The sequence below is a fragment of the Rhinichthys klamathensis genome, unplaced genomic scaffold (genome assembly GCF_029890125.1).
Source record: "Rhinichthys klamathensis goyatoka isolate OS25496 unplaced genomic scaffold, OSU_Roscu_1.1 h1tg000040l_1, whole genome shotgun sequence".
NCBI lineage: Eukaryota > Metazoa > Chordata > Actinopteri > Cypriniformes > Leuciscidae > Rhinichthys > Rhinichthys klamathensis.
In genome coordinates this window covers 1080206-1106648 of record NW_026606587.1, presented here as the reverse complement: position 1 = coordinate 1106648, position 26443 = coordinate 1080206, and the positions used below count along the sequence as shown (strand labels likewise).

Here is a 26443-nt window from a genome sequence, read left to right as displayed (position 1 = left end):
GTGTTTCTCTGCCTTCCCTGAGCTCAAAGACTCATAAGTAAAAAGATCCTGCGCTCCCACACGTCTTCAAGTACTTGTGTATTATCTGAACTTGCCTTGGCATGTAACAGGCTCTTGTGTTCACATTGTTATTCTGTTTAGACAGTATTACCTTCCCCCAGTCTGCAGTTTCTTTGAAACTCGGAAAACAGGATGAGGCATGCTTTTTTGACTTTATGTCATGTTATCATCATCATCATCATGACATAGTTTTAACCTTCTAATTAACATTTGCCAAAGTTAAACGATAATGCCAATTTGGCTCATGACATTTTAACAGTCAAGTTTGTGTGGTAAAACCAAAATTTATGGGAACCTGCTAACAATAACTGTTGACGGTTTAAGGAGATAAAAATGGCATAACATGGAGACAAAAATAAACCTGTTATGTAAGAGTGCTTTTCTGACATACCGGTAATTCATTTCAATCTCTGTGTCACTGATCACATTTGGTTCAATCAGTTTGTGTCTCCTAGGTTTTGCTCATGAGCTCAGCTAGTTCGATCCAGGTTCAGGTACATGTTGCTTACAAATAACATTTCATATTTGATCATATTATGATTGTTATCCTATTTGGCCTATTACTGTATTGAACTCATAAAAAACACTCATATGATCATACTGTCTGTGTCTCGTGAGTAGAAGTTTCATTGGCTCTCATTTAATTTGATCAGCAATAATAATTCGTTATTATATAGGGCACAACGGGGCTAAAGGCACACCGGGGTAAAAGGCGCATTTGACTTTATTCTCTTTTAAACCACTATATGGCACAAAAATTCAGCTCAATTTTCTTAACATCCACTTTTGATGATGCACGTGGAAATTTAGCTGATCCTTGACACGATTGCCAATAGCAACGCAAAGTTGATTCTGTGCTTATTTGATCTAATATTTAATGTTTTTTTTTTTTTTAAATGTTGTAGATTTAAGTAGCAAATGAGTATCGATAAAATACGAGGTCTGTATTTTGAGACAAATGTCTTAATGAGTTTCAGTTTTGTTTAAGAAAAATAAAGCAACAGTTTTTTTTAATAACTGAAGAATATGTAAAAGTATGGTATTTGGGGCTAAAGGCACAATTATTAACATGATAATAAACAGCCGACTGACTTTTGGCTGACTTGATGGTTAGTGTCAGATGGGAAATATCATATCAAGTTGGGTGTCTAGAGATAATCACATATTTATAATGATACCATCATATTTAAAAATATAATATTAATCATATAATAAAATATCATATTCATTTGGTACTACTGTAAATCTTTATTAAATCATTATGGGATCTCATTCATTGCTTTTTTAAAATAATTTTGTTTCTGTATTTTTAAACATATTTTAAGTATATATTTTTTCCAGTATATTTATCAAAATAAACCGAAAATAGTGCAAACATGGCTAAAGTGAACAAGTATTAACTTAACATTATTAAAAAATTTACTTAACATTATTAAAAAAACATTATTTTAGATAAATTATTTGTATAAATAATGTGTGCCTTTTGCCTCATGTGTGGGGTAAAAGGCCCACCTCATACAAATACGTTTTTTAAACAAAATGAGCCACTTTTATGATTAATTTCACACAAAATCTGTTGCTCCATCAATGTTCAATAAAAACATATTTTTCTTAGGAAGTGCCTTTAGCCCCATTGTACCATAAATATTACACACATAATGTGTTTCATTATATATAAAAACACACTAGATTATTTTACAGCATTTATTTACCTTTGATAATGTTAAAAAATGTATATTCATGTTAGTTCACAGTGCAATAACTAATTAGTAAATTGGAAGTGTATTAATCTTAGTTGATATTAATTTCAACATTTTCTAAAACATTATTAAAATCAAAGGTTGTATTCGTTAACATTAGTTAATGCACTGCAAACTAACATGAACAAACAATGAAACGCTTTACTTTATTAATTAAGATACTGTAACAAATGTATTGCTCATTGTTAGTTCATGTTAGTTAGTTAATACGTTAACTAATTTTATCTACTGAACCTTATTGTAAAGTGTTACCAATAGATTTATGCTTAAAACAAACAGAAAATACTAATAGGGTAAGAACTTGTTTTCAGAGAATGTAAGTTCTTATACAGTTTTTTCTAAGCATGCGTCTTGTTTTTCAAGGATGTTTATATACTTTTACTGTAAAACAATATAATAATAATAATAATAAAAAAAGTAATAAGGTTCGTTTTTTATAGTGAAACAGAAGAATGAAAACAACAACATTTCAAATCATCCGATACCAACAATAAATGTAAAATGAAAAGTGACTCACCGTGCTTCATGGTCCCTCCAAGTGTGTTTTTGTTTTTGCTGTGTATAAATGCCCTGATTATATTTAAATGGAGAACAGGAAGTTACAAGCATTATCTCTCTGGTCTCTCCTCTCGATCTTTCCTCCTCCTGTACTGTGAGTCTCTACAGACTGCCATGATGTGGGTGTTTTGTATAATACCCACCAGTGCACAAACCCTCCCTCTCTTTCAGTTTATCCCTCCCTTTTCAGTTTATCTCTTTCCTCAAATCCATGTTTGCAAGAGCCGCAGCGCCGTTTCTGCGTTGATATCTGCATTCTGCAATGCATCTTTTATACTTTTGCTCATATACGATTCCATGCATGTATTTGGTCGTCTTCTGTCCTGGCATGCTATTAATGTGGGCAGTGATCCATCGTATGACACTTCACTCATGTGCACTCACCTAAAGCGCTAATTCTACCGCATGTGCAATTTTACAGGTCTGCCAGATGGTGATCGAACATAAAACAAGCTGCGTTAACATGAACCTCAGGAATCCAAGCATAACCACTTATTAGATAGGATCACATCCGTCCTAGATAAGGGCAGTGACAGTTAAGAGGGATATGATACTTCAGACCTCCCAAGGGCCGGCTTTTAACGGGGCCATTCCGGCCCTCGAGTCCAGTGCCATCTATTATAGCTGTAACCTTGGTGTAGTAGAGGATACTCTTTCTGTGTACTTGTGCAAGGATGCATCCTTCATTTATGTGAATAAGCAGTTTGTTCACCTATTACTTCACAGGTCTTTCTTATGTTATATTAGATCGTGGATCGCAGAAAACAACGACATGCAGTATTAATCTAAAGCTCCTTCACTGACTTTATTTAAGGAAGTCAGTTAGGTTCTGTCCCCAGGCAGATATTTCCAGCCATGCAAGTACTGCTGCTCCTATCTACTTATGAAAATTATTATTATGAAAGACATCAGTTTGTGAATATTTAAATAACATTCGACATCAGGAATAAAATCTGACAACAATGATATCATTTTGGGATGGGCAATATTGATACTAGGGCATATTTTGATTTTTCGATTAATCGTTTTTTAAACTGTGGTCGATTTGATGTTGATTCGCAAAAGCTAATAATCAATCTATTTTTCCGTGGTCATTTCCGCAAACATTGAACACAATGGGCCCTATCTTGCACTCGGCGCAAATGACTTTGTACACTGACGCATGTATCATTCCTATTTTGCACCCGCGCAAAGCGGGCTTTTCCCTCCACAGACACACGTCGGTTAACTAAGAAATACACTTGCGCTCCCCGGGGCGGTTCAGCGCAAAGAGGAGGCGTGTTCTGGCGCAAACTTTCCCTCATGCTATTTTGCTGTTCTATAAAACAAATGCGCCACTGACCAGAAAAAACCTAGTCTAAAGTCAGTGGCGCGTTGCGCGTTGTTCATTATGCTATTTTAAGGGCGAATGCTTGGCCATAATCAATGTAGCGTGTGCACAACGCGCATACACGTTGATTCTCTCATCTAAGCAGCAGTTTTCATTTTTGCAAATCATACATTATTACGATAGATAGATAGATAGATAGATAGATAGATAGATAGATAGACAATTTATTATAAAAGCATACATGTAGCTTACACATTTACCCAAATTATCATACACATGTTTAACAGAAGTTAATTTGGGTGGGTTTCTCCGCCCAATGTCACTTCTCTGTGTTTTACGGCCCTGACGAGAACGTTGCTCTCCTCGGCTGTGAACCGCTCCTGGTGCGCGCCTGGCAAATCCGCCGTTATAATAGGAATCCGCTTTAGAACAAGCGCACCTGCTCTTAAAGGGAATGTGAGATGACGCTCTGATTGGTTTATTTCACGTTACGCCCAAACCACACCTATGAATAATGAAGCTACTTCAGACCAACCCCTTTTAGATTTGTGCCTGGCGCAAGAGGCATTTATCCCGCCGGGAAAATAATAACAGCGCCGGGATCCGCCCAGAAAGTTACTTGCGCTTTGCGCTTTGACACTTGCGTTTCAGATCGTTAAAATAGGGCCCAATATCTCATTGACGTTAATCTTATTACTAGTCTTCTCCACTAGATGTCATCCTTTTATTTACCTTCCACGACACTGGGACCCTGATATTCATTAACCCTTTCACGCGTACGATCACACCGGTGTGATCAGTCTTGGCTGGTCCCTGGAGCGTACGATCACACCGGTGTGATTAGAACGGTCAGTGCATCACGTGATCAACTGCTAAATTCAAACGTGCTTTCGCGCGTTGGCTGGCGCTGAGCCAGAGATGGACGCACTCAGTGCTGTCATATATCACAACTATTGAGTATTTTAAACCACATAATGTTTATTTTAGGTTTCAGACATTTAAATACACATAAGTACTAGCAAAACAGTGATTTTGAATTAGTAAAATAGACACTGATGTCTATGGAAACGGCTACAATAATCATTTCCATTATAATAAGACAAAACGTTTTATTCATATCAGATACACATTGTGTAAGTAGCTTTACATTTTACCCTATTCTTCTCCTAGTTCACCGGCCACTTACTTTCATGTATTTTGTGAGAAACAACAGATCCGATTCTCTGAACTGTGAAACAAACTAACATGGCGCCGCCCATCGCGCATCCAGCTCAACTAACGCGATCGTTATAAAGACGTTTAAACAACAAAACACATCCACTTGCACATATTTGACAATCGGAATATCAGTGTTTCATGCTATAGCTAATACATGTGTGAATATTTTGAATAGAAAAGGAAAAAAGACATAAAAGCAGATCATCACTCATTCAGCTCTGTGTTGTGATTGCGCTGTGTCACGTGACAAGAAATGACGCGTCACCATGGAAACATTAAAGTGACAGGTTCTAAATAACGGTCGCCTTGAAAAACTCACGCTGGGGGGTCAGTTAGAATATTTTAAACGTACGTGCGAAAGGGTTAAGTGCTTAACATGGCGGATGCAGGTGCACCTTTTAGCGTGAAAGACATTTCGTACAATTGAAGGAACTGTCACGGTCCTTATTGTTTTCAAGCCTGCCTAAGCATTCAGGCTAAAATGACGCGAAAGAACTCGCGCACGCTCTGTGAGAAGCTTTGTGTGCGCACAGATCCGAAACACACAGAAATCTGCGTGTTTCAGGCAATGTGCGAATACTAAAATTAATTCTCCTTGCGCTTAATCGGACAAATCCACACAAATTTATCTCAAAATGCCGACCATGACGAGTATCCTAGTAAACATAGTCGGTTATGGTTTAAGTGAACGTAAAGAGTCGAAAAAGACAACGCATGTGTATCATTATACCATTATAGCTGCACATTAGTCTTTAATCTGTGTTTTAGATGTTAATCAAACTACATAAGACAAATACATCACTCTCTGCTCTTCACTTAATAACATTTTAGTAACTTTAAAGGGTAACTAAACACTGAAACAACTTTTTTTAGTTAAAACCCTTTCGCACGTACGTTTAAAATATTCTAACTGACCCCCCAGCGTGAGTTTTTCAAGGCGACCGTTATTTAGAACCTGTCACTTTAATGTTTCCATGGTGACGCGTCATTTCTTGTCACGTGACACAGCGCAATCACAACACAGAGCTGAATGAGTGATGATCTGCTTTTATGTCTTTTTTCCTTTTCTATTCAAAATATTCACACATGTATTAGCTATAGCATGAAACACTGATATTCCGATTGTCAAATATGTGCAAGTGGATGTGTTTTGTTGTTTAAACGTCTTTATAACGATCGCGTTAGTTGAGCTGGATGCGCGATGGGCGGCGCCATGTTAGTTTGTTTCACAGTTCAGATAATCGGATCTGTTGTTTCTCACGAAATACATGAAAGTAAGTGGCCGGTGAACTAGGAGAAGAACAGGGTAAAATGTAAAGCTACTTACACAATGTGTATCTGATATGAATAAAACGTTTTGTCTTATTATAATGGAAATGATTATTGTAGCCGTTTCCATAGACATCAGTGTCTATTTTACTAATTCAAAATCACTGTTTTGCTAGTACTTATGTGTATTTAAATGTCTGAAACCTAAAATAAACATTATGTGGTTTAAAATACTCAATAGTTATGATATATGACAGCACTGAGTGCGTCCATCTCTGGCTCAGCGCCAGCCAACGCGCGAAAGCACGTTTGAATTTAGCAGTTGATCACGTGATGCACTGACCGTTCTAATCACACCGGTGTGATCGTACGCTCCAGGGACCAGCCAAGACTGATCACACCGGTGTGATCGTACGCGTGAAAGGGTTAATGATCTGTAAGAATGGAGCTTCATAAATGCTGTTCTTTGATTCGAGTACATTTTTTGACATTTGGGTATAAAGTGTTTTAATTTTCAAATATATGGTGTAAAAACGTATGAGTGCTGCCCTCTTCAGGTTAAACGGAAAGCTCCTGCAGTAGGGGTACTCTCTGACGTAGGATACTCTCTGACGTAACTCTGTCACGCCCTTGGTGCGAGCTCACCACGCCCTTGGCAGCCCCTGGTGTAAAAGCATCTGGTTCCGTCAAAACTACTGTAGCGAGTCAGGAGTTGGAATTACGAGTATTGAAAACGATCAGGATAGTTTTATATTTGAAAATCAACAAACAACAAATAAAACAAGCAGCTCTATGCACTTTTTTAAGGCAAGATTCTATTCTGTGGCATTTCCTTCTGACCGTCGTCAATAGCAACGCATTATAAACACAGTGCAAATCCATGCATCACAACGGACGCGCTCTCTCGTTTCATTCAAATACAATTTGCCGTCTTGCGTCTCCGTTTTTGATTGTATTGAAAATAAAATCAGAGTTAATTTATTGTTTACAGAGTTTGATAATATTGTTGTGATCATCTTGTCTGGACGATTGTTTTGTACGCTGTACAAAATGGATTTATAAACAGGTAAGATTTAAGACATTAATGCGAACTTTTCTTCGTGGAAGCTTCACGTTTATTTCGAGTGAGATAAAATATTTCAACTCAGAACAACATTTTGAAGTGTATTGCAGCGACTTTTTTGTGCATGTTCTGCAGACAGGGTGACCATCATCAAGTTTCCCTCAGGACTTTTGTAAAAGCCAAAATATGACCACACACCTCAGATTTGGCCCTCTTAAAAGGCAGAAAAATCAGATGAAGGTGGGGAAGAAAATACTTCAAATGACCGCTCTGTTGCAAAGCTACTTGCGTCACTCCAGTCGGTCTCCATTTTAGCGAGTTTGACAGCAGCTGTCAATCAATCCCTCACTGCGGTCTCAGTTCGTCCCCTCTATCTCCGCTGGGCTCTGCCCACTTTTCCAGCATTTTTCAAATATTGCCAGTGGGTGGAGTCAGGCTCTGACCAGGGGTTTAGTTACCCTTTAATAAGGATTAACCTTTATTTAATTTGTAAATTGTACTTAATTCAAATTATGTACCTGAGAACTACTGTTAGACCTACCTGAAAACCTTAAAAGCACTGATTATTTCATTTGTATCTTTGTTCTATTGTATTTAATAGTTTGTTCCTTTTTTTATTGCTGACTGCTTACTTGTCTTCAATAATCTTTGAAATTTATATTAGTTAGTTAGTAGTTTTAGCTGTGGTTTCGAAAACTGGAATTAAGAATTGTTAAATTCACTGGTATCTAAAATGTTGGTATCATAACCTTATTTATTACAATTCAAGGATACATGGGTCAAAAACAATAACTGTTTAATTAATTTATTACTTTTTTGTGGTGGGGCCAGTGAAAATTTAATCATTGAATTCATTGAATCGAATCTGTGTAATCAGATGTGTGAAACAGTGATGTTAAACTTTCGATTGAGAGTGTTAATGGCCAGTTCTGCTGGAAGTTGAATGAAAACTGTATTGCACTTGACAGTAAAACACTTGTCAAATGTCCCTCTTGTGCTACTGATAGAAGCTCTGTTTGTTATTTATTCATTTTCTTCTGTCTAAATGCTTTATAAACATGTAAAGGGATTGATGTTTACCCTAGTCATCCTGTTTCTCTTTCCTTTTCTCCATCCTACACTTGTTTCTTGCTCCCTCAGTCCATGGTTATGCAACAGATAGACTGAATTAATGATCAGTGTTGATACAGCCGAAACAACAGTGTCATTTCTGATGCACAAATCAGGAAGGACACAGAAAAGCACTTTTTTTTTCTTTTACAAAAGACTGCTTAAAAAATTAACGTGATACTTTCCACACCAATTCAGTGTGGCGTTTGCAATACTTTTGAGTGAATATTGATGTATAATCAACTAAAGACGGAGTGTTTTCGTACTTAAACGTGTCAGTTTGGTGTACTCAATTTAATCTGTAACCTAATGTAAAAAAAACAACAAAAAAAACGTACAACTGCCTGAAGGGCAGTTACTGTCTCAGTGTATGTGAATTATGGGAAAGTAATTTGTTGCAAAGGGTTACCCACTGTAATCTCAGTTCAAAGGCAAAGAGTTCATGTGTAAATATGTGGCGAGTTTATGAAAAAAAACCTTTCCGGTTTTATAGTCATGTTTGAACTTGTAACAGCAACAGGGAAGGTAAGGTTTGTTATTTACATTTTTTAGCATTTGTCCATGTTGGAAAGAATTTATGACAAGTCAGAACATAAATTCACCATCTCTTTCTGCTCATTTCTTTCATTTCTGCTAATTTTTTTTTTAAACGTTTAAGTAATTGTGTCTTCTCTTCTGCACTGCTACAAAACAAAAACTGTAAGGGTTTTCTTAACTTAAGGAATGTGTTGTAACAGGTAGGGCAGGGGCGATTCTAGGATTTCAATTTTATAGGGGCTCAGCTCAATTTGTCTATTTACTACTAGGGTAGGCATGAACAATAGAGTAGGTTCTACACTATAGTCAATCCCTGAATATTGAATTAATTTCTAATCATTTTAAACAACCAGCTAATATTCATTAACATACGTTAAGACTATAGACAAACTTAATACTACTGTATATTTTCTAGATTGGCAGTATGTGGGTACAATATATTTTTGTTTTACACTTATTTTTTCAACTCTGTTTGTGCAGTAAAATTACCTTTAAAGAAGAACTACATTTTATAATTTTCATTCATGGAGATAACATGGAAAATGTGCCATGCTTTAGGGGATGATTTCTGTCGACTGGTGGAAACGCTTTTAACATGGAAATGACATGACAGTACCACTATAACCAGTGGATGACTGCAGAGGACCACTCATTAGCTCATTTGCCATTTCCACTCCCTTTTATAGTTATGCTTTTGGATTAATTATAAAATAAATATCATAACAAATTTTAGCAATTTTATTGCACTGAAGTATTAAGTATAGCAAGAGTAGGAAAGGTCACAAAGTCCTCTCTTAGATGAAAGGAATTTCATAAATCTACAAAAATAAATAATCCCAGATTTGACAGTGGATGGGAAACCATCTTGAATTGCTTTCGCATCATATTATGTAAAATGAATTTATGACAAAGAACTACACGTAGTTTTCATAACAATCAATCAATAAATGCACACACGTTGTCCTCTGCTTCTGACGCTGGGGCTTCATATTAGATGTGCCTCACTCTTCACTGGCGTGATTTTCATTGCACAAAGGTTCTTTATAGAGGAAAAAGGTTCTTTAGTTTATTTAAATGTTCTTCACACTAAGAAAAAAAAAAGATCTATTAAGAACTGTTCCCTGAAAGCTTATTTGGGGAGGTTCTTCTATGGAACATTTTGGAAATTTTATTTTTAAGAGAAGACATGGGATGCATCAACATTAAAATAATGGCTGCATGGTACGATAAAAATAAAAATCAACTCAGTTTTATCTGAATAAATAAAACGAGTGAATGCTGTAACGTGTTTGTTCAATTTTGGTTTCGTTTCACTGTGTTCTGTTCCTTTTTATGTCCCTGAGTTCCTAGTTAGTTTCCTTGATTGTTAATTAGTCACTCGCACCCGTTTCTGTTCAGTTTGATTACTCTCTCCATGTACAGTTTTTAAGCCCTGAGTTTCATTCTGTTCCTTTGTGTAGTATCGTCTAAGTTAAACGTGATAGTGTTCCTTATTGTCCTGCGGTCTCTTGAGTTTTAGTTTGTGGATTAAATAAGGTTTTTGTTCTTTATCTCCTTCGTTACACACTTCACTACAGCCACACGTGACAAATAGGCTAAGGCATCACAACATTATATTGTACAACATGAAAAATAGATATTCATTTTGAGATTTGATAAAGGTTGCATTTAAAGTGTTATTAAATATAGCCTTTATATAATTTTTTAAAAGATTACCTTTAAGTGATCTTTTGTCATAGGTAATCTAAATGTAAAAATAGGGGAAATGAGCATGTACAATTAAATTTCCTCAGTATTGACCGATATCAGTGAATTAAAAAAATCTCTAATTTCAGCTGATATCTGGTATTGTACCACTATATTGTGCATCCCTACACTATATCCTGTTACATTTACTGTAAAAATAATGGAAGCTGCATGTGGTTGCCAGAAATTCATGTAAGTAATATAGTGACAATGTTTCAGGTATTATGGTACATTGCTACTTATGATGGTATATTTAGTGATTTAGGCTAATGTTAATATATCAATCTACTAATAATACAGGTGGGAATGTGTCTCGCTCGTCTACTCGTGATCGGATTGACCAAAATACATCTTAATTCCAGGTGTAAGCATGGCCTTTCTCCCTTCTACTTCTGTCTCTCTCTTATTCACATGGTCCTTTATTAGCTATTTGACATTGACGCACTAGCTCACCTCATTCCCATCTGTTCTCTTCCTAATGTACTTCACAGTGTTGGGGGAGAGAGGTAAGTGACCCCTGCTCACATCTACTCAATACTCTACAAACACATCCATGCTCCTGACCACATCCTCTTGCTGAGAAACCCCAGGGGACGCGCTCTGAGCTGAAGGCCACATCAGGTCAAATAACTGCTGATGTAGAGCCAGTGTGACGCTCCCTTCAACTACCTTTTTGCCTTGCCAGATTCTGCTGAGGTTCAAACACAGATGATTCACTCCTAGTGAAGAATAAGCTGTGATCATGGTTCAAAGATACAGACAGAAAATGTTACAGACAGACAATGATACTTTGTCGCCATCTCTGTTCGAAATGTGCAATTGCAGTCATTCGCGGAATTATCAACTTTACGTGAGTTGTACTTCAACACCCTCGACACGGCACAGCGCGGATGAACACAATGTTTGAGGAGACTGTGCAGCTGTCAATCACCGCGCCGGTGTGGATCCTGGCATTCAGAATCACAGATTATACTTTTTGGAAGTATGACCAACATAAGAATTTTCACCGGAAAATGTCATCTGAACTAGTAGGAAACATCCACTTTTGTTCTGGTTCTGACATTGCAGTAAATCGCGCTGATTAAATCTAACAATCGCTTATAAGTTATCATATCACTCAAAACCATGCAAATTATACTTTGTTCTCAACTTGTTAATGTTAACAACGTCAGCATTGCGTGACTACATGTAATGTCTTTCCGAAATGTATCTTTTGTTTTCGCATGGGTCCGGTTGCAGTCTCTTTTTTTCTGTATCCGCTCCGAAGTCCGAACGAAGACTTTTGCATTTTACAACGGGTGAAACTGTTGTCATTGGTGATTGTCGTTTGAACCTTTCTGGATCCGCCATCAAATTGATAAGTTTAATTATATCAAGTGCTGTGAGAAAAGGCTATAAATCTCCACCTCCAGCATCCTGACACGCAATATAGCCGACTAGCCGAGACTCTTCTTTATGTGAACAGATGTGACGTAATGACGCAAAGACATGCTCGAATCTCCCGCGGAAATCCACCAGTACCACTGGAATTAAAAACATTATTACAAGCTTACCGCTTTGAATCGAGCTAAGGCAAGCAGATAGTTTTGAATACTGGCTGGTTATGCATTTTCTCAAATATGTATTTTGGATAATTTTTAACCCAAAAAAAGCTACGGACTGCAGCTTTAATTTTTATTTGGATCCCCATTGGTTTCCAAAAAGTCTTCCCGGAGTCCACTTATCTAGGCCTACACAATCTAAAATTACAATATATTATCAAAATTGTATTATACTATTATAGAAATTAATATTTTTCAGTAGGAACACATTACAGTGACCAACATGACATCATGACTTTGCGTAAACATACACGCCACTTTCAATTCAAGTGGCGTGTTATCTATACGCATTTTGAGCTTTCCGCGTGTATGTCCACGCCGAAATCTTTTGCGTGTATGTCTACGCCATTAAACGTCCGAGTGATTCCGCGTGTATGTGTACGCCGTTAAATGTCCGAGCGAAACGAAGCAAAATCTATATCTACATCTGTGGAGCGATATTTCTTTTCCTAGGATGGTAGGAGAAGACTCATAAATGGTATTAACCCCAGTGACGGGTAGGTTTAGGGACGGGGTTGGGGTAGGTCATATATACATAATACAGTAATATAACGTTAAGTCAAAGGCGTTCATAAACACGCTGAAAAGCGATTATGCGTGTTGATAGCACGCCAAAAATGGAAATACGAATTGGCGTGTCATACATACGCCATTTCATGAGATCAGTCTGCAGTGACAGTAAATACATTTATAATGTTGCCAACGTATCTTTCAAATAAATGCTGCTCTTTTGAACTTTCTATTTATCGAAAAACCCTGAAAAAAGAATCATGGTTTCCACAAACAATATTAAGCAGCACAACTGTTTTCTAAATGAATGATAAGAATAAATGTTTCTTGAGCAGCAAATTAGCACATTAGAAAATCAAAGCTGAAAATTCAGCTTTGCATCACAGGAATAAATTATATTTTTACACCATATTACATATAAATAAACGGCTATTTTAAATTGTAACAATTGTTCACAATTGTTACGGTTGGGTGTAGGCAGGAAGCACGAGGAGATCAGGATTTCCAAAAACAATATACTTTACTAATAAATCAAACTCAAACTGATACAGGCAGGCAAAGGATGCACAGGTAACATACACACACCTTTCACAAACGAGAACCGACAAGGAGTGAAGGAGAACACAGGGTTTACATACACAGAGAACAGATAGGGGAACAAGACACAGCTGGGGCAAATGAACTAGACACAGGTGAATAAACTAAACACTAACGAGCAGCGGGAAACTGGAAACAGGACTGAACCAAATACACAAAGAACGGGGGAAACAGGACATACATGTAACATTAGCCCCCCCTCCTGCAAGGCGCGTCCTCGCGCCGTGTAACATTAATAAGGGTGGGGGGGTGGGCGCCCTGGAGGCTGACGAGGGCGTGGCCTGTAGGAGTCCAATGCCTCCAGGGCGGAGCAGGAAGTGCAGGCGGCCAGGGTGGATCAGGAAATGCAGGCGGCCAGGGCGGAGACTTTCCCTCGGACGGCCAGGGTGGAGACTGTCCCTCGGGTAGCCATGGTGGAGAGGCCACTTCAGGTGGCCAGGGTGGAGAGGCCACTTCAGGTGGCCAGGGCGGAGAGGCCACTTCAGGCGGCCATGGCGGAGATGCAACTTCGGGCGGCCATGGCGGAGACGCACCTTCAGGTGGCCTATATCCCCCCCCCAAAACTTTCTTGGGGGGAATCACAGACTCTGGGACAGGCTCTGGGACGTGGACAGTCTCAGGGTGGGCAGACGGGACATGGAAAGTCTCTGGCTGGGCTAGCGGTGAAGGCCCGGCTATGCTGGACGGGACCAGCGGAGAAGGCTCTGAAGGACTGGACGGGACCAGCGGAGAAGGCTCTGGCTCGGCCGGCGTGACGCGAAGCTCTGGCTCGCCAGGCGTGCAGGGAAGCTCAGGCTCGGCAGGCGTGCAGGGAAGCTCAGGCTCGGCAGGCGTGCAGGGAAGCTCAGGCTCGGCAGGCGTGCAGGGAAGCTCAGGCTCGGCAGGCGTGCAGGGAAGCTCAGGCTCGGCAGGCGTGCAGGGAAGCTCAGGCTCGGCAGGCGTGCAGGGAAGCTCAGGCTCGGCAGGCGCGCAGGGAAGCTCAGGCTCGGCAGGCGCGCAGGGAAGCTCAGGCACGGCAGGCGCGCAGGGAAGCTCAGGCTCGGCAGGCGCGCAGGGAAGCTCAGGCTCGGCAGGCGCGCAGGGAAGCTCAGGCTCGGCAGGCGCGCAGGGAAGCTCAGGCTCGGCAGGCGCGCAGGGAAGCTCAGGCTCGGCAGGCGCGCAGGGAAGCTCAGGCTCGGCAGGCGCGCAGGGAAGCTCAGGCTCGGCAGGCGCGCAGGGAAGCTCAGGCTCGGCAGGCGCGCAGGGAAGCTCAGGCTCGGCAGGCGCGCAGGGAAGCTCAGGCTCGGCAGGCGCGCAGGGAAGCTCAGGCTCGGCTGGGCTGGACGGAACCAGCGGTGAGGGCTCGGCTGGGCTGGACGGAACCAGCGGTGAGGGCTTGGCTGGGCTGGACAGGACCAGCGGCGAAGACGGCTCTGGGCTGGACAGAACCAGCGGCGAAGACGGCTCTGAGCTGGACAGGACCAGCGGCGAAGACGGCTCTGAGCTGGACAGGAACAGCAGCGAAGAGGACTTTGAGCTGGTCGGAACCAGCGACGAAAAGGACTCAAGAGGATGAGACTCAGATTGGACGGTCTCAGGCTGGATGGTCTCGGCGAGACTAGACTCAGGCTGGACGGTCTCGGCGGGACGAGACTCAGGCTGGACGGTCTCGGCGGGACGAGACTCAGGCTGGACGGTCTCGGCGGGACGAGACTCAGGCTGGACGGTCTCGGCGGGACGAGACTCAGGCTGGACGGTCTCGGCGGGACGAGACTCAGGCTGGACGGTCTCGGCGGGACGAGACTCAGGCTGGACGGTCTCGGCGGGACGAGACTCAGGCTGGACGGTCTCGGCGGGACGAGACTCAGGCTGGACGGTCTCGGCGGGACGAGACTCAGGCTGGACGGTCTCGGCGGGACGAGACTCAGGCTGGACGGTCTCGGCGGGACGAGACTCAGGCTGGACGGTCTCGGCGGGACGAGACTCTGGGACGATGGCCCATTTGGCAGCACGCGCTGACATCAGCGGGGGATCGGCCAAGCAGGAAATCAGCCCTGGACGGCCATAAACTGATCCAGTAGTTGGCTTGCTGGTTAGCGTGACGTGAACTGACTCTGGTAGGGTGGCTTCCTCTTCGTGGGTGTCGCAGAGCCCAACGGTGAATGGCGACCCATTATGCAAAAGCACCCACTCAACGAATGCCTCGAAGTTCTCTCGAGGTCCCACACCGGGCAGGCGTGCCTTTGTCTCTACATTGAGGCCAGTATGAAAAAAAACACTCAATGAGAGATCGGGGAAGGAGGTTAGGCACGCCAGGTCGAGATAAGCCGCGGTGTGGGCCTCGAGAGATAGCTGGCCCTGTTCCAGCAAGATCAGCTGCACTGCCGCATCCATCGTTGTTTTTTGGGTCGGTTCTTCTGTTACGGTTGGGTGTAGGCAGGAAGCACGAGGAGATCAGGATTTCCAAAAACAATATACTTTACTAATAAATCAAACTCAAACTGATACAGGCAGGCAAAGGATGCACAGGTAACATACACACACCTTTCACAAACGAGAACCGACAAGGAGTGAAGGAGAACACAGGGTTTACATACACAGAGAACAGATAGGGGAACAAGACACAGCTGGGGCAAATTAACTAGACACAGGTGAATAAACTAAACACTAACGAGGAGCGGGAAACTGGAAACAGGACTGAACCAAATACACAAAGAACGGGGGAAACAGGACATACATGTAACAACAATATAGTTTTTACTGTATTTTTGATCAAATAGAAACTTGGTGAGCATAAAAGACTTTTTCAAAAACAATTAAACAAAATCTTACTCCAAACAATAGTTTTTCTTTGGTCTTGGTTTGTTTTGTATAGTTATGGTCCCATCAGCAAATCAGCACTGTCATGATGTCATTTCCCTACTGCTCCAAAGTGATTAGTCACGTGAGTCGTGACATTTAACTCTTGTGATTGGCTCAAAAAAACTGGATGCAAAACTGAGCGCCCATATACAGTATAGGCTGGATCCGAAATCACATACTTCCCTATTATGTTGTGTGAAAAAGAGTATGTAACAAAACAAGTGTCCAAATTTACAGAACTCCTGGAAGACCTACTACTTCCGGCGATATTCTGAAGTGTGCATATGATGGACACTTTACTATCCCATGGGCATGAGGCCACGGGAGAGGATATGTGAATGGCAGATAGAGAAGCAATGTAACTGACGCTGGTTGGTCACATGATAATGACAACATGGCGAATGTAGTACCTCCAGATTACATTCATAATACACACAATCATACTATATAGAATGTACTTTATCACTTATTCAAAATAAGTACCTTCTCAAGAGAGTATGCGATTTCAGGCGCAGCCATGATTTGAGTTGTGAACATGATGTAAAAACTGGGTTTAGAAATCTGAACACAGTAATTATGCCATAAAAGGGATGTAATCAGTACATATTTTGTATAGGCCTAATGCAGTGAATAGTACAATATCAAAACCACTTGCATGTTCTTGTACCAAACATTTGAGGTAAAAGGAGCACTCGCCCCCCTCTCAAATGTTGATTTTTTTCATAAGAATGTCTTGCCAAGATGAAGCGTCTCTTTCTGTCATTATATGTCAGCTATGTGTGTAAGCTGATACTGCATGTCCTCGCCTGTAAGTTACAGATGCAGATAAACCCTTAGCATGGGGAAAGATTCACACTGAACTCTCTGACTGTAGTTTTGGCTTGCGGCAGGCATTAGGACATGATCTGGATCTATATTGATTCTCTCTCTCTCGTTCTCTGCCCTCAGGACACATGTGGTATTGAGCTCCTCTGTGAAGGGATCAGTCAGCGGGTGGAGAGTCAGCTCAGGAAGCCGACCCTGCGAGCATATGGGTGAGTTTCTGATTACTGTACTCAATATTCACATTGTGTTTGCCTAAAAACTCCAGACCTCTAATGTTTCAGCTCTGCCCTTTGTTCAGTTTTCTTTTGAGTCTAGAAAATCAAAAACTAAATGGTTAACGGCCATCGGCTACTTTAAAGAAACAGATTTGACTATATTATATTAAAATAAATTACAGTCATTAAAGTAGTGCCCATTAACCAATAAATGGTGACTTATAGTGAAACACTGCCCCCTTGGGTTCACACTGTGTCAACAGTGCTGGCTAAAAGTGTACTTGTAGTGTGTTATTCAATATTGCATGTAAAGGTAATATATGTAAATGTACTAAATTGCAACTACAAACGAATAATTACAAATACATTTAAGTGACATAACAGTATAATTAAACAATAAATGCTTGCCAGTACATTCGGCCGTACAGTATATATTTTTTTAAAGTAGTAATTATGAAATTAGCTACACTTAAAGATGTACTATATCCTACTTAAGTGCATATAAAAATCACTCTTATGTTCAACCAACCATATTTATTAAAAATGTAAACTATAAGACATTTTGATTTAATTGTAAATAAATGTTCAAAAATATAACATTCAGTTCACACTAAACTATATTCTTTTATATATTCTATATTCTGTATTCTAAAGACTCTTTTTAACTCTAGTGCTGTTCGGTCATTAAAAAAATGTACGATTAGTTTTTTTTTTTTTTTGAATTTTTGACTTAATTTTCTGTGTGAACACACACACACACACACACACACACACACACACACACACACACACACACACACACACACACACACACACACACACACACACACACACACACACACACACAATATCATATATAAATAATAATCATAATAAAATATCAACTTGAATTTTGGAACACAGCTTGTTTCATTGATGGCTTTGATTTTATCACAATTTTAGAGTAAAATGAGTTTTGGAAAATATATATTTAATTTAAAAATTGAAAATGGTATTTTTGTGCATTTTTCATAACAATAACTTTTTTCTAGTTCACTTTTTTAAAACTTTTTTCACTTCAGCAATAATCTGCCAAGTGTAAAAGTCAAGTCTTCAAGAATTATGAAATTTCATTTTCAGGTCCATGCTTAAAAAGTGAATAAATGGATTATAACTAGCCTACCTAAAAATAACCTAAAAATACAAAATATTAAATAATAAAATATTATCAAACTAAAATATAGTACAATTTTTTAATTGAAATTAAAAAAAATTCACAAGGGACTTTTATCCAAATCGACTGTGCATTCACTTTTTAAATCTTGCCAGTTTGGTGTGTGTGTGTTTTTAAACTAATGTTTCTTATTTGAACTTTTTTCAACATCCACTTTTTACAGTTGTTTACATACGGCTGAACTGTGAATGTATAATGCAGCCACAAACAAGATTTTTTTTAGATTGATATTAGACAGGTCTAAATTCATGCCTTTCGAGAAACCGTCATCGTATACGTTTCATCTTGGCTCAGAGACAAAGCAGAGCAATCTTAAAGCCAATAGCTAAAGATTAATTTTCAGTCAACTGCATAAATGTACTTTCTATTTGAGTCAACAGTTTTTTTTCCTCGACACATCATTCTGCTGTGGTGTTGAAACCTTCGATCAGCCGTTCATGACAGATGCATTTCCTGTTTAGTGCTATAATTCCTAGTTATGTCACAGCATACTGACAAACTAACTCTCTGGAAGTAACACACACACTCTTATTTGAAATCAAATATTTCGTTCTACATTATCAACTCTGTTCCAGGGGGTTTCAATCTTTCAGAATTAGAAAGAGCTTCATTGTCAAGTGTGCTTAAACACAAAAGGTATTTTTCTTGGTAGTGGAGCTTTCAGTATACACACATAAATACGACAACAACACATAATATAACATTAAAAAATGAAAATATATGAAAGTGTGAAGATAGTTAGGTTATGTTGGAAAAAAATGCTAATGGTAAGGATCCTCCAAATGGGGAAAAAACAGCCTAGAAAGGACAACATGACTCTTCATCATACAGTATGGAAACTGCAAAGAAGAATAGATAAACATTTAGAAATAAATACAGGATGTTTTTCACAGAACTATATATTTTTCTATTTTTCACCCCCTAGCACCCCCTTGTGGCTTCTTTGAAAATCCCTGGTCGGAAAAGTGTACACAGCCATTCAAAAGTTCTCTTTAATCTTTACGTTTTTTAGTTGTTTTTGAGATAAGTCTCTTTTACTCACCAAGGCTGCATTTATTTGATAAAAAAACCCAGTAAAAACAGTAATATCGTGAAATATTATAACAATTTAAAGGAACTGTTGTCTATTATAATATATTTTAAAATATAATTTATTCCTGTGATGCAAAGCTGAATTTTCAGCATCATTACTCCAGTCTTCAGTGTCACATGATCCTTCAGAAATCATTCAAACATGCTGATTAGCTCAAGAAACATTTATTATTATTATCAATGTTGAAAATAATTGTTCTGCTTAATATGTTTGTGTGAACTGTGATTCACTACCGTTCAAAGGTTTTGGGGTGAGTAAAAAAAAAAAAAAAAACTTTATTAAGCAAGGACACGTGTATCAAATGTGACTGTGAAGACATTTATATTGTGACAAAATATTATTATTTAAAATAAATGCTTTTCTTTTGAACTTTGTTGTCATAATTTTCACAAACATATTAAGCACCACAACTGTTTTCAACATTGATAATAACAATAAAAAATATTTCTTGCACCGAATCAGCATATTATGCTGAATATTCAGCTTTCCCGTCACAGGAATAGATGACATTTTAAAATATATTCAAATAAAAAGGTATTTTATATTATAATATCATTTCACAATAACTGTTTTTACTGTTTTTAAAAACAGCTGGGTGAGCATAAGAGGCTTCTTTCAAAAGCATTAACAATTCTTAAAGATCCTGTTTGTGTATCATGTTTGTGATACAGTAAGATCTACTGGGTCAAACTGGACAATAGGAAAATCATGCTAATCTGAACAATGTATCAACCATTCTATGCAACACTTGTCAACCACGTAGAGCACTTCCTTTCGGATTTACTCTAAACTATATCAGCAATCATGATTCACACCACCAGGGAGGCATCTCACTCTTATTAACAGCTATTATGAATGATAAACGAGTGGTTTGGGATGAGGTGAAGTGCCTTGGAATCTCAATTACCCTTCAAAAGATCTAGTACTTTGAGTGGTGAAAAAAACCCTCTAGTATAAGGCATTCATAATGATGAAGATTATTCTGAATCCTCATAGACATTGAAGCATGAGGGAAGAACCAGTTTGGGTCTTTTCTGTTCTGAGCATTTTAAAGGTGGGTTTTTTAATCCAGCTTTAAACTTTAGAAATATTTTTTTCTTATTTATTTATGCATGTATGTATTTATTTATTTTAGTCATTTACATAGTTACTTTATTGTTCAAATCAGGGAAATTTTACTTTCTAAAGACTTTTTTCAAACAAACAAATACATTTTTAAAAATATGTTGGTATTTATAATGTATAATTTGTATTTTTGATTAAAATAACAAAAAAAAAATCTTTTTTGATTTTTTTCTCTGTAATTCAGAAACAATATATTTCAAGTCACTGAAGAAGTGAAGACTTCTACATGATGTCAAGAGAATGGAGAGGTTTTCAGAGTTATTGTCATTACATACTAGAAAGGTCTCACTGCCAGTGTGTACAAAAAAATAGCATTTTGAAAAAAATTATTGATGGGGAAACCTGTTTCAGGTATATTATTTCACAGCACTTCTATGAAATATGGGTTAGCCAGTGGCCTACTGAAATATTCTAAATGTCCACTATGAGGCAATGTTGATCTTTTTTATATGAGGTTTCGGAAAGGAAAAGGAACCAATTTGAATAATATGAAAAAAACAACAACCCAAAAACATATCAATGCTCTGTCTTCAGCAGAGTCAACAATATGTGGTGATTTATTATTATTATTTTATTTTTTGAATGGAGAGGCCATTAAAAGGCAACCTGCTGTTTGCTTGGGTTGTGTTAAAATGTAGAATGCACGGTGAAGACTGGAGATTGAACTTCAGATGCAGCTAGTAATTAGATGACGGCATCTAAAGCCCCTTTCTTCCCACAAAAAAAGTCATTTACAGGAATGCTATTTGTTAAGGAATCTGCTGTAACAGGTCATATATGCTCATAGATGCAGAACTTCACTTTCCACATAAACCTGTCTGGCCACATTTTAGATTCATGTTTAAACTGTATCCATGTTAGCCGAAAAATCTCAAACCTGGTAAAAAGTGCAGGTTGTGCTTAAAAAAAAAGAAGAGATTTCCCGACAGACAGATTCTCATTCAGACACCCACGTCAGACATCACAGCCATCAGTAATAATAATAAAAGCACACACAGTTTGAAGATTAGACAAGCCGCAGACACACAATCAGCACCTCAGCCCTGAATGTCAGCAAGAGAAACTGAATGCTTTCTGGCTGAAAAGAAAAGCGCTTACAGAGACAAAAAGAGGCTCACATAACAGTGCTGATGATGTAACGGTGGAAATGGCTGCTTCAGATTCCTTGGTCTACTGATCTCAAGACCACACTAAAAAAGGTGTTGTGACAGCTCTGCTTTAGGTGCTGTTTGAGAATGTGGGATTTTGACAAACAATTGTGAAGCACTCACAGAGAACACTCTTGCCGGCGCTATTTACTGTTATCTACCAACACAAGCGAGGAAGAACACTCATGGGTGGCTAGTACACAACACACTGTCAAGTTGATCATATATTTTTAAATTGGAATTTTGCAATTTATCAGTTGAAATCTAGATCCAAGGGAAATATTCGGATGTAAGAAAGGGACTTTTATCTCTATAGTCAATGTGAGTTTACTATTTGTGTGACTGTAATGTTGTGAAATAGGTTATTCAATGAACAAAAAGGGTAAAGGGCGGGACTTTTATCCATTGAGAATTGAGTGGATCATTGCATGCACTGTCAGAGACATTTTATATCTTTTATGGGTACAACAGCTGGTTCCTCGGGCAGTACCCTCAGAAATACATCCTTGTTCAATGCAATTAGTGCAATGTTGTTTTGGACCTCAATAAATTATCGTATGGGGAAAAAAACGGTTCTTAAAGCTTCTTCAAAAAAGGTCACCCTTTTTTTTTGTTTTTACCAGGAACAGTGAGAATATAACTTTTGTTTATATAAGAATATAAATGTATAACTTTCTTTTCTTTTTTTAAATGAACTGACATAACACATTTCCCTAGTACTAACAATAAAATGATGCACTTTTGGTATTTATTAATTTATGTGCACATTTCTCCCCATAGTTCGTATAAGCAAATATGCAAACATTTGGATCTTCACTGCAGTAAAATTCTACATTCTGTAAGTTAAAACACAAAAAACCCACAGGAGATTTAATTTTGTATTTTGGCCATATTGCTGCTATCTGGTGTATAAATAAACATAACGGCTTCATGTCAAATCAAAATCATGTTATGACAATAATGGACAGACATCCCAGTGCACAAAAATTCAAGATTTTATGCTTAGAAAATAAACATTTCAATATTTATTTGAATATTATCAAACTATTATTTGTCAAAGTTTGTTCTATGTTTTCAAATAATTTTGAAGCATATTTTGTTGACCCGCATTCATTTCACTCTCTTAGTCTGTCTGTATAAGAGTACAGTATGTGTGTGGATGGGTGTGAATCTTTTGCACTCTGCATTTTTTATAGTCTCAACATTTCTGTGTTCATTCAAAATTGTGGCTGATATATAGATTTTATTCAACATATTAAAAAAAATCCCATTTAGTTCTTATGGTCAGTCAATAGGCTTTATGCTGAACGTCACATGAACAAAAAGGAAAACAGGTCACATTGTATCTGCTTGTCGGAGAAAGTGTTAACGGCAGTACGAACTGATGCCGATATCTATAGACTTTTAAGGTAATCAGCTAACTTTTAAATGTTAGTGAGAAGAAAAAAAAAGAAAAAAAACTTCTAGATATCAATCTGCATATGCGATGGACATTGGTTATGCTCATCTTTGCTCACTCCTTTGAATGTATCTTGAGTAAAATGGCTCTATATTTAATCAAGCACATACAAAAGACCTGAACCGGAAGCCATGCAGCAGCAACCTGTTTTACGGAATACGGACGTTTGTGGCGCATAACCCCCATTTTGACCGAGAACAGCTAAGATGTGACTTAAGGTGATGATACACAGGGCAACTTTTTGAGCAATGTTGCAGGGCAATCTTGCCGAGCGATTGTTGCTTGGGCACTTTCCCATTAGAAATGGGCAATACATTTCTATCTGGATAATTTAGATCGGTCGTGGGCCCTGTGTCTCATCTGGTTGCCCGTTGACGGCAACATTGCCCAGCAACATTGCTCAAAAAGTTGCCCTGTGTATCATCACCTTTAGTGTACCTTTAAGATATGAAATCTGAACAAATATGTCTAAACAAGACTTCAATTGATGGGTCTAAGTGACTATGTAACTTTTGGCCATCTAGCAGTTACAAAACAAAACTGCATGTTTTGGTTGGGCTTCTGCTCTGCGTGACTCTGCGGATGAATATGACCCTTCACAATAGATAATATCTGTTCAATAAAATACCTGTTGAGTAATGGAAATGCCATCTCCTCGTCACTTTTACAACATTTCAAATCCCTAAGTTCTCGCCATCTCCGAATAGTCAAGCCAATTTTGATTCTTGTTTTATTTCGAGCTCTGTCACATTCTATTTTTGCTAGCAGACTCTCCTCTGTTCTGTGTTTTTTAAAAGATTATTCCCCAGCGGTTCAAGATTTAGCGCGTTACATGTCAACGTTTCTCACTCGTTGTGACAACTAACCTATGCCAATGGCGTGTGCGCAATTTCCTGTGAAAACCATCCCGATAGGTCTAAAATATAAACACTTATAACATAGTGAATCAGGGGAAGAAAAAAACATGTTTTGGAAGAAGGATTTATGAAGTATTGACTATTTAAATTTTGTTAATTTTGAACAAAAAAAGTTACATAGTTTACCTCTAAAAAAGTCACCAAGAAAAGCTTATAATGTTAAGAATGCATATTAGTTCTCTTTCATAGGTTTATGAAAGGTAGTGATGACGCAATGGGAAACTCCCTTGAGCAGTGCTGATTGTTTGAACCCGTATAGAATCACGCCAATTTATTGGCTGATGGCGAGGGCACCTCCTCAGCGGCGCTACGTCATTCACTCTTCAGACGGTGAATGCGTGATCTGCTCCTCAGATTTTCTTCCTCAGAAGAAGTGGTTTATCTGGCCCATGCTAGTTAAGCATTTTTCAATTGGATATTCTCTTTTTGTGCTTCAGCGACTGCAAATAGTGGAACTTGCTTCGTTCTCCTCTCGGTGAAGCACTATGGATCTGCCTCGTTGCCAACCGCTGTGCTCCCGCTTCATTGCAAGGGACGACCCGCACGGTAAGTGTGTGAAATGCCTCGGACTGTCACATGTACGCGAGGCTATTTATGGCGCTTTTATGTTTTGCAAGAATTTTAAGCTCAAAACTCTCCGCGTGAGGCTTGCTTGCTTTGAAAAGGATTTGTCTGCTCTCCCCCTTCACTCTGTGACTAATGAATCGACTGAGGCCCTTCATGATTCCAAGGCCTGAGGATCAGATGTCGAGCTCGAGGATATGGAGTGTGAGCAGGCCGGTTTCTCCTTTTCTCTCTCTCTCTCGCGCCACATTTATTCTCCTGTGGAATTTCTCCATGATTATTTATGCCCCAGTCCAGAGGCACGCGATGTCATTTCCTTGGAGGATGGAGGATATTTTATTCACCACGGCATCTGATTCGGAGGATTTTGGGCCCGCGGCCGGGAAGCTTGGCCTTCTACGTACACTGAGCTCGTGGACGTGCTAACTCGCGCAACTGTGAAGCTCAAAATTGAGTGCCTGACGAGCCTCGCGATTCTTAGTCCTCCAAGGACTTTCTGAGTGACCAATCGAACTATTCGTCTAACTATTGCAGCGGTCTCTGACTTCCCCAGCCTGGTTGGTTCTGTGGAGCAGGCCTATACTAGCATTCCAGCAGTTGAGGACACTCACCTATTGCCTTCTTCCACTCCTCCTTGGAAGGCCCGCCCTCTTCTCCGTTCTAAGCCCTGTAGGACCACTTCCGCCCTCATGGGCAAATCCTACATGGTGGCTGGCCAACAGGTATGGCGCTTCATACCATGGGCATTCTTCAGACCTACCAAGTGGACGTCCTTAAGGAAATTGACCAGGGTGGGGGCTTGACACCAGAAGCGGTCAAGGAGCTCCGCAGAGCTACAGACCTGGCGTTGCGACTAAGCACACTGCAGACGCAGTTGGGCGCATGATGGCTGGTTTGGTGGCTATTGAACGCCATCTTTGGTTGAATCTCACAGAGAAAGTCTTCCTTCTGGACGCCCCTATCTCCCTGTCAGGTTAACCATCAGGTTATCTTCCCTCAACACACCTTCTCGCTCAAGCTGCTTCTGGCTTTCTCCTCACGTAGAATGCTCCAGAGTCTAATCTTAGCTGTCAAAGGATGCCTCAGGCCCTCCTCCACCAACTTTATCATCATTCTGACTCAATCCAGAGAGTTAGTGTCATCACAGGAACGTCCTTCTCCGCCACCTCCTGTCTCTTGGTCTCAGGCTGAATGCTCAGAAGAGCGTCTTAACACCTACTCAGTAGACCATTTTCTTGGGTGTCCAGCTCGATTCTCTCTTGATGCATGCCTGCTTGGCCCAGTCTCCAGTCTCAGTGCGTGCTTGACCCATTTCAGGCTCGGCCATCGCGCTGCGGTGGGTACATGTCGCAGACTTCTGGGGTTCATGGCAGCAGCCTCACCTGTGCTGCTTTTGGGTCTGCTTCATATGAGGCCATTCCTGTAGTGAATGAAGCTGAGGGCCATTCACCCTTCTTGGTCAGCCTTTAGTCTGGTGAGAATATCGCGCAGTTGCCTTCGTGCTCTCGGGAGGTGGAAAGACCCTCTGAACGATGGACGCCTCCCTGATTGGTTGGGGTGCAGTCTTCAAAAGCAGACCGGCCTGCGGCGTTTGGACGGGCAAGCTTCTTTCGTGGCACATAAACTGCCTAGAGTTGCGAGCCATCTCTCTGGCTCTGGATCACTTCCTCCCGGCTCTGATGGG

At 39.7% G+C, this 26443-nt stretch overlaps 2 protein-coding genes across 2 annotated transcripts in view; both read right to left on the bottom strand.

Annotated features, from left to right (window-relative positions):
* The window catches only part of lzts1 (leucine zipper, putative tumor suppressor 1), a 34629-nt gene extending 32245 nt beyond the window's left edge, over positions 1–2384 (bottom strand). Inside the window, exon 1 of the mRNA XM_056246549.1 lies at positions 2338–2384. The gene's annotated coding sequence lies outside the window, so the exon portion shown is untranslated. The remainder of the gene's footprint in view (positions 1–2337) is intronic.
* The window catches only part of LOC130081856 (cytochrome c oxidase subunit 6A, mitochondrial), a 297336-nt gene that overhangs the window by 138696 nt on the left and 132197 nt on the right, over positions 1–26443 (bottom strand). The window lies entirely within an intron of this gene.